The sequence below is a fragment of the Protopterus annectens genome, chromosome 8.part0 (assembly GCF_019279795.1).
Source record: "Protopterus annectens isolate FY-2018-M chromosome 8.part0, PAN1.0, whole genome shotgun sequence".
Classification (NCBI taxonomy): domain Eukaryota; kingdom Metazoa; phylum Chordata; order Ceratodontiformes; family Protopteridae; genus Protopterus; species Protopterus annectens.
In genome coordinates, this window is record NC_056741.1 from 1401455918 (window position 1) to 1401468940 (window position 13023).

General features: G+C 34.9%; 1 protein-coding gene across 1 annotated transcript in view; it reads right to left on the minus strand.

Annotated features, from left to right (window-relative positions):
- The window catches only part of PPP2R1B (protein phosphatase 2 scaffold subunit Abeta), a 1373270-nt gene that overhangs the window by 1336310 nt on the left and 23937 nt on the right, over positions 1 to 13023 (minus strand). The window lies entirely within an intron of this gene.

The window sequence follows — 13023 nt, forward strand, 5'->3', positions numbered from 1 at the left end:
TTGCAGACACCTGTCATTTACTGTCCCAGCTTCTAATTTAAGATGCTAATAGCCCACAAAGCAATATCAGGCAATGGCACGAAACGGAATAAACTGAAGGCAGTGAGATCTTCCAAAACATCTAGATTCAATGCACAGAAACTTCCTATCGGGTACAAATGAGACCACACAATAACGACAAAATGTAAATTCAGTTCCAAAGATAACATTACAATCAAATTTCAGGAACAGATCAGACCAAACAAAAATAAATAGTGTTCTGTGGCTGACTGCCTGAACCATACGGCAGAGAGATTCTACAGAAAACAAACTGAAAATTACTAAATCATTTACTGCAACTCCTTTTCTAATAAACTCTCAGGGGTCGTGTTACTCTGTTCTCTCTCCTTACACGCACCACTTTCTGTGCTTTAATAAACTCAAACTGTACATGGCATTCTTCAGGCAGGCAGCGGACTGCCTCACAGCAAAGTCCTTAATGAATAGCCAAAAAATACATGCTCCTCTATCATTCAAACAACCTTGTACAATGCACACACCCTATCTGACCTCTCCCCTCCATCAGAAGATTTGCCATTTCTTAATTTTCGTCAGGAGTTACACTGTTTGAAAATAAGTAATCTATGCATTTCTACTGCCAATTCTGCTTGATGGCAGAAGCTGAGACAACACTGTTTATGCACTCAAAGGGCATGCATACGGGGCGTGGCCAAGGATGAACACAGGATAGCAGCAGATTTCTTCAGCTCCACCAATTTCATTACACTGACAGGAATTACTTAAAAAATTAAATTTTTGAAGTAATTTTCTTTCTAAATATGTTTGTTTTATACAGTTCTTGAACTATATCTAAAAAAGAAAGGAAATCTTAACAATATTCCTGTCAGAAATCACTTTGGAAATTTTCGTCAGTTTATCAGTCTGAAATGAGTTCCAGTAAGACAAATTCTCAAGACTCCAGCATCAAGAAAGAACTTCAGTCTCTGATAATTATAAACCAGCAACTTACTGCTAAGATGGATAAAATGGATACTAAAATAGACACCTTCATAGAAAAAACTACAAAACAAATAGACTTGTTACATATAGACCTGCAACAACATCCAGATGACAGGCATAGAAGAAGCTGTGAATGACATGGAAAATAGAATACAAGAGGAGGAAATCAACATTGAGTTTCTCCTGAAACAAAATACACATTTACAAACAAAGCTGGATGACCTGGAAAATAGATCTAGGCGCAATAACATTAGGATTTTTGGACTGACAGAAAATATTGAAGGTAACAATATTACTTCTTTTTTAACATGGCTCCCTAAAACTTTAGACTTACCAGAAGCATTCTCTTTTGGTATCGAAAGAGCACATAGATCTATAGCTAATACTAACTAACAAAAACTATCCTAGATCAGTTATAGTTAGATTTCTATCATCTTTTGATAAAGAGATGGTTCTTAAATCTGCTTGGGCTAAAGCTTCTGTTAAGATTAATGAGACAACTGTGCGTTTTGACAATGACTATTCTTCCATGGTAATAGCTAAAAGAAAAGCTTTTCTGCCACTAATAAGGGAGCTTAAAAAAGCACAGTTTAAAACATACCTTCTGTTTCCTGCCAAGCTTAAAATCTTCCTTCCTGATGGTCCTAAACTTTTCGATGACTTAGACTCTGCTTTACTGTTCATCAAAAAAGAAGATTTTGGATAAAATAGAGGAAATGGAATGGGCTAGTCCTTCATTAAAGAGACTGGCAACTGAAACTTCGTGGAAGACTTCAGAGAAGAAGAAGAGACTAAAAAACAAATGATTTGTTCTATGTTTTTTTTCTCTCATCATTTTATTTCATTATTAATCTTTTTAAATATAGTTCCTGCATTTCCAAGAAGCCACAAATATTTTGAAAAAGATTTAATCAAAGTTATTCTCTGTGTGCAAAGAAATGTTTTGTTTCATAACTAGTCAAAATATCTGGAGATTTAATGGCAAGCTGTGATTCAACTTGTTTCTCTTTCTGAAAAGGAGAAGTAAGTTTTTAATAAGTTTCCCGCCAAAATGTTGAGAGACAATCTGGGATGTGGGCTGTCTCATGCACAGTGTCCATGAGCTACTTCAAAAGCTTCAACTCTCAGAATTCTCACAGAGAAGCTGAAAGCAGCCAGTCTCACCTTTGACCTAGATATCACACTGACACATCACAGATTCAGGAATGTCACTCTACCAGGAAATAGAAATGATACAAATGCGACTATGTGAAGGAAAATGAACTCTAACATCTAAATGTCAGTTATTTTATATAATTACTTAAATATCTATGTTATAATTCATAAAATATGTCAGTTATAATGAGTTTAAATGATACAGTTTCTTGTAGTAAGTAAATGTCTTATTTTAGACGGCACAGAAAATGAAACATTTATTCAAGTATTTTTGAAAATCTACTTAACAGCAGCTTAATAATCTGTGTTAAAAACTTATGTTCCAAACATATACATTACTATAACTCATTTAATTCAACTGATTGACAAGCATAAATAATTTTATAACTCTATTCTGGAAGAAATTGTCATGTGATATATTTTAAAGCAGTAGTATAGCATGGTTGTAAAATCTGGTTACTAAAATGTGTTTGCTGTGCATTATTTTGTATAAAGCAGACAGATTTATTGTAGGGACAGCAAGTAAGACAGTGCTCGGCAAGGACACAACTCAGTGAGATCAGATATATATATATATATATATATATATATATATATATATATATATATATATATATATGTGTGTGTGCGTATATATATATATATATATATATATGTGTGTGAGTGTATGTGTGTGTGTATATGTATATATGAATATAAGTGTTTCTGAGAATCTGCATAACTATGCAGTATGATTTATAACAATTTCTATGAATACAATATTTTATTCTATTGACAATAATGAGTGAGTAAATGCTCATATGCAAGCAATTCAAGTTTTTTTTTTGGAAGCTGTTAATTGCATTTACATGACAGAAAATAGATGCATCTTAATATATGTAATGTCTGAATCATATTAGCCAAAGTTTTTGATTTAAATGAATGTTAGAACTTATTTTTCTCTTCTCTTGATTTCTAACATCAAGATTATGTGAAAGCTATTTGAATACAAGTGTTTTATATTACATGGATGTATATAGTATGAACAGTTTTTAAAAAAAAAAAAAAAAAAGGTTTATTTTAGTTTATATGATGCTGTTTTACCAAATGTGTAGTCTTGTCTTGCTAGATAATTGAATTGAAAACTGTTAACCTCAGTTAAATATAACTAGCATTAAATTGATAAGGTGGTAGCTGAGGTACTGCTGCTTAGGGTAGGGGGTTAACTTGAGTGGTAAATACTACTCTAAGTTGGAGTTTATAACTCCAGGCTGGATGCAAGGTTTAATCCTTACATTATTTTCACTTGTTCATTGTTATTTGTATATAGTTTTGACATCCACAATATATTTTGTACATTAATTGTCACTACAAACAAAATTGAATCCTATACGAAATCCCATAAGAGATTCAATAAATACAGCTATATTTAAAGGTACACCTAAAGGAGATGTAACATTACTTATCTTGTTATTTGTTATTTTGATCATAAGATTCTTAAGTTTTAAAATGCCAAATGACATCTTTAAAAGGAATTTCTTTAAACATTAATGGATTGAATAATCCATGTAAAAGGGCAAGCCTAATAAGATACATTAATTTACATAAGGCCAACTTAGTCTTCCTGCAAGAAACCCATCTCTTGAAAAAGATATTGATAAACTAGCCACAAACAAATATACAGTATTGGTTAGTTCAGAGCACACTCAGAAAAAAAAGAGGAGTGGCTATTTTATGGAATAAAAGTATGCTCATTCCTAAAACCATTAAGTCTTATCAGGATGACAAAGGAATGTTTTGTATGGTTACAATACAAATTAATGGGAAGACTTGCACTTTAATTAATGTATATTGGATACCTGGAATTGGTATTAATACAGTGAAACATCATCTTGATAAGATCATATCATTCTCTATAGGAGATATTATTTTAGCTGGTGACTTTAATTGTATACTACATGAAAGTGATACTACCACTATAGGGAAAAGAAGAATTACATCTAATGCTAAACATTTAAATGATTTTGCTAATTCTTATTTGAATTATATTAATAATCAGATAGAAAAAAAGGTGTATGGTAATGAATTTGAATCTAACAGATACAAAACTTATTCAAAAATAGATAGGGTCTTTATTTCTAACCAGATGGTAACAGATTTAATTAATTCCAAAATCATTTCATGTCCTATATCTGATCATAATTCAATTGTTTTTGAATTCATGATAAAAAATACTCATAATGTTCAGATCAAAAGGATACCAGCATACTTAACTCAACTAAAAGAATATATACTTTCAGAAGTAAAACATTTTTTAGACATAAATAATACTCCTGAAGTCTCCATTGTTTATGTTTGGGATGCCTTAAAATCATATCTATATGGACAAAGTATCAGATGGTATAATAATAATAAAAGGAAATCTTGGGATAAGGAATTGTTAGATATTCAAAGTAAATTAGACTCTTACAAAACATAATAAAGAAAATATTATGGACAAGAAAGTTATTGAAGAAATAAACAAACTAAATGAGAAATACAAAGAAATTTTAACTCAAAGTTAAAATAACTTTAGAGAAATACAAGTTTTTGTCTTATTCAATAAGCCCCAAATACTTATAGACTTAAAAATAAAACAAAAAGGTTGAATAAACAAAACCATATCAAAGAAATCTTTTCTCTAAGGAAAACGAAGAATGTTTCTAGTATACCAGAAATACTAGATGAATTTAGAAATCACTTTCACAAAATTAACCATAATAACATTAACATGGAACCTAAAGATAAAATAAAGGAGTTTATAACCACAAACATGAATAAAAAGCTTAATAAACATCAGATTAAACTATTGGACAAGAGTATTTCATATACAGAAGTTATTACACAAATAAATAAGCTTAAATCAAACAAAGCACCGGGTAATGATGGTATTATACCAGAGATATACAAAATCCTTTCTAAAAGTACATATTCATTAATTAATACATAAGGTTTTTATTTTGGCCCAAACTGAGTTAATAACCCCCCCCCATCTTGGCAATATACATTTATTTTGCCAATTTTAAAACCTAATAAAGATCCAACTAGATGTTCTTCATATCGGCCCATCTCATTACTTAATGTTGATTATAAAATGTTTATGAGTATTTTTGCTGATAGATTGAAGACAATCATTCCCGGCATTATAGATATAGATCAGACAGGCTTCATTGTAAATAGAAATACTTTTGATAATATAAGAACTTTAACATTAATAGATTTTGCAAATAGGAAAAAGAAAGATTTAACACTTACTAGTCTTGATATAAGTTCAGCATTTGATTCAGTAAGTTGGGACTATGTTTACCTTAATGAAGTGCACAAACTTCTCAGATACATTTGTAAATCTAATTGAGCATTTATACAAAGGAACGTTGGCTTATATTAAGGTAGGAACATACGTTTCACAAAAAATACCCATTCTTAAAGGTACAAAACAAGGATGTCCACTTTCTCCACTATTATTCACTTTAGTAATGGAGCCTTCGGCTAATTTGATCAGAAACAGTACTGACAGAGGGTTTTGAAATAGATGAAAATACAACATCCAAAATTCTACTTTTTGCAGATGATGTTCTAATTACATCAGCAGGATCTAATTCTTCTATGCAGTCTCTATTTGATAACATGATGAATTTTAAAAGTATTTCTGGTTTAATATTCAATGAAGAAAAAACTAAAATACTACCTATATATACACGAAAAAATATTCTCATTAGTGATTTTACTAAATATGTACCCAATTCAGGTCAGATAACTTATTTAGGTATAATACTATCTAAAGATATTAAATCTATTATATATAATAATTATAATACCCGTTTTCTTAATATACAAAATCTTTTTAATACCTGGAATAATATGTTTTTACTATGGAGGAGAGACTTACAATTATTAAAATGATAATATTCCCCAAGATTTTATACTTAATACAATCAATAATACTTCCACCTACAAAAATAATCATCAAGAAACTGAATACACTAATGTTAAATTTCCTATGGGCACCTAATAGACCTAGGATTGCATTAAAGAAACATACTAATAGCTGGTCTCAACGGGGTATTTCTTTTCCAGACTTTAATTTATATACTATCTCTTCTATTGTAAAAGTTATTACTTTATTAATAGATCAGTCATATGTCACAAAATGGAAAGATTATTGGGAGCTAATTAGTATGCACTTCATGAAAATCTCCTTAACACACAAAAATATGATTGTAAATAACTCCATGTTATGGTTACTAAAGGAATTTTGTACTTCACCTATTACACCTAAACATATGGTTTGTTACCCATTAAATATTATTATTAGTTATCGTAACTTTATATTCATGCACCCTAAGTATAGGGAATGGAATTTTATTGTATCCCCTATAATGTATACTCAGGGTATGCTTTTGTCATCTACTTCTGAAGGAACTCGTTTAGCTATAGATAATGATCTAAAGTACTGGTATCAGTTGATATCTGATAATAAAGTTAAAAATCTAGATTTCTTAAAACAAGAATTTGATCCAAGAGAAACTTGCTGGTTAGAGGTTCAGACCTTTAGACAACATCTCATTAATAAAATAGATCTAATGTCTATAACAGTTAAAGAATCTATTCCAACACTGATAGATTACTTGATATTAAATTTACAAAATAAAGTTTCTGATAACTTTATGTATGTATGAAAGTTTACCTTTATCAGACAAGAAACTTTTTACAGTGTAGATTCATACTGGAATTATTTCACTTCTATTAAATGGGGACCCACCAAATCAACAAGATAAACAATATATATTGGAATCTGCTTATAGAACTATGTCTTCCATTGTCTGGAGACTTTATACATGGAAATTTTTACATAGATCTTTTTATACACCTTTGATGATGAATAAAATAAATAATAAAGAATTTATGTAAGAGATGTAATGTAGAAATTAATGCTGATTGGGCTCATATGTTTTATGACTGTATAAAATTGAAAGAATACTGGAAGTCAATTAATGAATTTTTGCAGGCTCTTTTTACAGATAATTTCATTATTTCTAAATCTCTTATATTATTCAACACACCTGTACCTCAAAGTGTTAAAAAGGTTAAGCTTCCTTTGTTATGGTCTATTCTAGCAGTGGCTAGGAAAATAATAAGTAGAAATTGGATTTCAGATGCACCTCCTTCGTTCAATGAATTTAAAAATGTTATGAATATAGTGTGCCATATGGAAATAAACACAATTAGGACAAGAACAAATAGAAAAACATCTTATTATATTGTATGGGATAATTTTCAAAATTTGTTAAAAAAATTTAATTTCAATAGCATGGTATTTTAGTTTAATTAATTGATCTGATTGTAGTACATCTTATTATATTGTATGGGATAATTTACAAAATGTGTTAAAAAAAATTTAATTTCAATAGCATGGTATTTAGTTTAATTGATCTGATTGTAGTGGATGTCTTTGTAAATACTTTAGTTGTTTTGTTGAATATTATAAAAATACCTATTTTTAAATTACTTGTATAAAATTATGATATTTCTCTTATATGTTAAAACAATAAACCTGTTTTGAAAAAAAAAAAAAAAAGGGGCATGCATACAATCTACTTCTTCACTCCCCCAAAACTTCACTTCTTATGCTCTCTTGAAATCTGTAGATTCTACCACCACCACCACCCAGCACTTCATTCTCTTCAGCTTTATCTGTCTCTGAAGTCCTTTTAGAGACTATGGGAGTAGTAATTACCCACTACAAATCTGTCACCTGTCCAGTCCCCCTCAATCTGCCCTTACTATTATTGATGACCAAATCTTCTGTACCATATGCTCCACTCTCTCGCCTGGTTTATAGCAAGAGCAGCTCTGGTTCCTCTTTAGTCATTTTCTACTTAAACACACACACACACACACACACACACACACACACACACACACACACACACACACACACACACACACACACACACACACACACACACCTCTCTAGACTTCACCCAAAAATATGAGACAGCATCCATCAGTGTACTGAAGTCACAGGGTGGGGTGACCTGACAAGGCCTTGGTACAGTGAGACTACTGGCTACTGGAATCTACCGCCCCGAAAATAAACACCAGCATTTTTCTGCTATTGCCTTCTTTACTGTGTTCCCTATGGAACAATTCAGGCATGACCAACAGCTCTACATCTTTCTCCCAATCAATACCAACTCCTTCACGTTACAGGTGATACTACCAAAACACCAAGATTTTGCTAATAAAAATAAAAAAAAAAACACATTCATACCTACCTGACCATCCTTTCTACAGAATTCCTCAAGACGCTTCTCCCACCTCCAAGTACTGCAGCAGTCCCTGCACGTAAATCACAGAAACTGCTGATCATAGTCTTCATGACCAAAGGTCACCAAGTAAACAGACCGAGGAGAACTGGACCCACAAAAGACCTCTGCAAAACACCTTTAGTCACTTTAATTATGGTGAGAAGAACAGTGGCAAAAAAAGTAAGTGACCAACTCCTACTGCAGTAAACCAGTTCCTCACTCTTGGTTTAATAGCCCCAATTGTTCCCAACTTTTCCCAGCAGTCACCCGAGCGAGACCAAGTCTACGCAGACCGACTAAATTATACTACATCTGTAAAAGGCTTAACTGATCCGCGTTGACTTGACAGATCCTTAAGGGTATATGGATGCAAACTGGTCTCTAGCCTAAAACTCACTATCCTCAAGGAAATTCCAACAGGCCTACAAATTCCTCCCGCTTTCCAACCCACAACCTTCTGAACAAGGGTAACACTTCTGTCTCATCAGGAAGGTTATGAGAGACAGTAAATGCAGTCTAGCCTCCACGAAATCTATATTCCAATCACCTTCTCTAGAAACAAGGGAGTGCCACGTGATATGCAATCCAATACAAACTTATTAGTATTAAAGTTGCGCAGCACATACATGTGGAAGCGCCTTACTCCAAACTTGGAAAAAACAACATATATGCACTTATATGTTGGCATGCACATACAGACACGTATGACTGTAGCTGCTACTCTGACACCTACCTACCTTGAGATTCATCTATCAACTCACATTTTACTCAACTACAGAATGGGCTATATCATGCATGTTACTGGCGTGGGAGGAAGGAACACAACCCATCAAACGTGCCCCAATCTTTTATATCTTACCAACATGTTTTGATGAATTAGGTGTCAATGAATGGGCTTCAACAGGCAGTGGAGATTAACAGTATGCCAACATTCATGGAATCTATAATGAAATATACATAGAGATGCATGCACACAGGCTCAAGCATCAGTAATGTAGCTGAAGTTGGCAATCAGATTTTTAATCTGCCAACAACACTGAAGAAAATAATAGATGAGCCCCTGCACTTAATTATTTTCGAGTCCAACTACCACTCTTTGCCATGACAATATTCCCCATTAGGCAGGCTCCCTCAACTTGGTCATTACCTTATGACTAGCATGGGCAAGATATGTCTAAATCCCCAATTACACACACATCTTCCAGATTTGTACATTTTGGCCCACCCTCAAATATGAGATCAAGCACAATTTACCTCGTGAAATGCAGAAATCTACTACTGTGTCAACTTCATTTCAGGGAATTTGGAGTAATAATCCACACACAAGATCTGGCAGAGGGGCAGAGCATTTGCCTTGCAATCTTTGCAACCAGGAAGCGACTACCAACCAATCTGGGATGGTGGCCAGCTGAGGCTGACATCGCACCTATTCAGGGGGGAAGATGTAGGTTTCACAGCACTACCTGGTCTCTAGCAAAAGCTGAAAAACATTATTACAGCCTCACAAGCATGTGCACACAAAGGAAGGACTGAAATTAGCATGCCACTTGCTAACACATATGGGCATGTATTTGTGCCAAAGCATGATTTCCCTCGAGGAACATTTAAGGCATACAAGATTAGTGAGGTTTGGAATGGACCACACTAGTCATGACACCTCCATCTCCTTTCCCATCACTCCCCCCTACAAAGATTGATAACTAGTTTGCTAAGATCCCCAAGATGGCATACCCTAGTTCAAGGGAAAAGCCAAATGGTCTAGATGAAGGCTGGTATGGAGAGGCAATGACAGCCATCTGTCACGCTGCCCGGGGGGGTGCGCAATTTTTCTTTTAAAGATAACTCTACCAGGTACATAACTTCTCCAAAAACATATCAGCACATACTCAGAGAATCAAATGATTTTCAATTTTTGGTTATTTAGATGAATTTGGAATACTAGTACTAAATTGAACAAATTTCATTGTTTTGCTCCAAGTTGATCTCCCTGGCCAAAACAATCTAAAGGATTTACAATCAAAGTGTATAATGCCACAAAATGTTTGGTGGAATATTACAGTGACATACAAAAAGTTACAGCATGGAATGCCATGTTTAACCCCAAACTACATGGAGCACAGTGCACACTAGACAATGACCAACATAAACAGCCTTCAATAAGACCCTCCAAGTAATTCACATCCAGAGCACCTACGGAATGTTTAAGTGTTGAACTTCCCAAGCAATGGTGGCCAACCCCATTTGTGACGTCAAGCCCTCCAATTAGAACCAAGGCTCCTATGTGCAACTAAAGATGCACTATGTGACCATCTGTCCAGATGAACACAATCCAGCAGACACTGAAGTTAACCATACAATGCTATTTCCCAGGCCACTACTCGGAGACACATGTGTCCACCGAGCTTGCCTGCAAATCAGATACCTAGCAAAACAAAATCCAAGAAAATCAAAATGTTACTACTCAATCCTTGGAGTCTAAAACTCCACTCCCTAAAAGCTTTCCTCATCCTAGAGGAGGCTGTATGTGCAGTTACTGAAACATGGTTTAAAGCTGCAGAGATCACACTGGCAGCGCATGATTACAGTGCATCCCACACATCTAAAAACAGCTATTACACACTCTGGGACTAAATGTGGAGGTGTCTTGATTTACACACAGAATAAATACACTTAAAGGCTGGTCAAACAGGACAATGCACTTCAGATTTTCCAGACCACCATAAGTAAAATCCTATACCATTTCCTTGCAAGCTGAAGTCTCCCTCTGCCACAGGAAACTTGTGTACTTAGGCTTGCTGGAAACACTCGCCATACAATACTCAAGTGCAACTTTAAAATTACCCCACTATTAACTGGGAATCATGTGACACCAAACATGCAGACAGATGCATGGATTTTGTAAATGCAACCTCCCTGCACCAGACTGTCAACATGCCAACCACAGGTGCAAACATACTGTTTCTGGTCCTCACTAACATGGGAGGGTGCTACACAGTCCCAAGAGTAATGTCTTCTCTGGCAAGGTCAAACGAGAAAATGGTCGCTTTTGAATCAAAAATAAAACTGAAAACCTCAGCTAAGCCTGGAATGTTCAAGAACTAGTCTAAGACTAGCTTCCTGCTATTGATAACCTGGCAAAATTTTAAGCAACCATAAACCCCAAGAACACTGCTATCTATGTGGAACTGTTCAAAGAAACCCTACACAAGCACATAAATAGCTGCACAGAGCTGTACCCACCAGGTACTAGTACAGAACTAAAAAAAAAAAAAAAAAAAAGGTGTACTCGCTATATCAAAACACTGTACAACAGAAGGATGAAAATCATGACAAAAACTAGAAGGCACAGTACTCAGCAAGAAAAAAGCACTGAAACTGAACTCAAGAGGACAAAAAGTCCACCAAAGTCAAATATGAGGTAAACAGTCTCCCAGATCAAGGACAGCCGCATGGCATTCTTCAGCTACTTCTGCAACCTCAGAGGCAACACTCAATTGTGTAGAGAGCTCATTGTTAATGGAGCCACCTATAATGAGCCAGAAGATATTACAAAACTTCTGGCAAATTCAGTTATAACTTTACCCCTCTCCCCCCTTCCTCAACCTCCCCTCAGACAATACCATGAAAATTACACTCCCCTTACAATCACTAGGAAACAGGTCCTCTGTGCCTTTAAGGCCAAGAACAAAGTACCGATGGGCCCGGAAAATATCACAGGATGCCTTCTAAACAGCATGACACAACACAACAGGTCCTCTGAAATTGCTAGTTAGCTGCAGCCTCAAAACAAACCATGCCTCACTAATGGAGAGCAGCAACAGTCAGGTGGGCCATTTACAGACCCTAGAAACTGCAGGCCCTCTCTCTACATAGTCTGATATGCAAAGCCATATAAAGAATCATGGAAACGATGAATAATGACATAGGAAACCCACAAAACATTGGACCCAACCCAGTTAAGTTTTGTTAAGGGCAGGTCATGCCTATTCAACCTAGTGGACTGCTTTGAGGCCACCTAAGCAATGGAGGAGGGCAACACAGTTCAGATTATTTACTTTAACCAGGCCAAGGCATTTGAAACAATCTCACCCCTCAGGCATCAAACTCAAGAGGTTAGGTATAAAACCTTACATCACTCTGTGAATAGTTACGGCTCACAAACAGGACCCAGGAAGTTTAGAATTGAAGAGTCCACCTCTACAAAGATGCCAGTCACAACATAGTCCCTCGAGGACCAGTCTTGCGACCGCTTTCTGGCATTTACTTCTATGAAGAGCTTCTGGCTGACCAAACTTGCAGATGTTTGCAACTTAGGAGCAGTCACAGAATCCCTCACCAACACCAATGATCTCCACGAAGGGCTGACAAATAACTTGTGTTAGAACCATACACTGAAATTAAATACCAATAAATGTACAATAGTAATCGTATCCTTCGGGAAGTCATCCACCTCTGGTAACTATCATATTGAAAACTCCCCCCCTAAGAGTTGGTCTAGTTGTCACAGACTTGGAGACACACACAGTAATCTACCCGATGA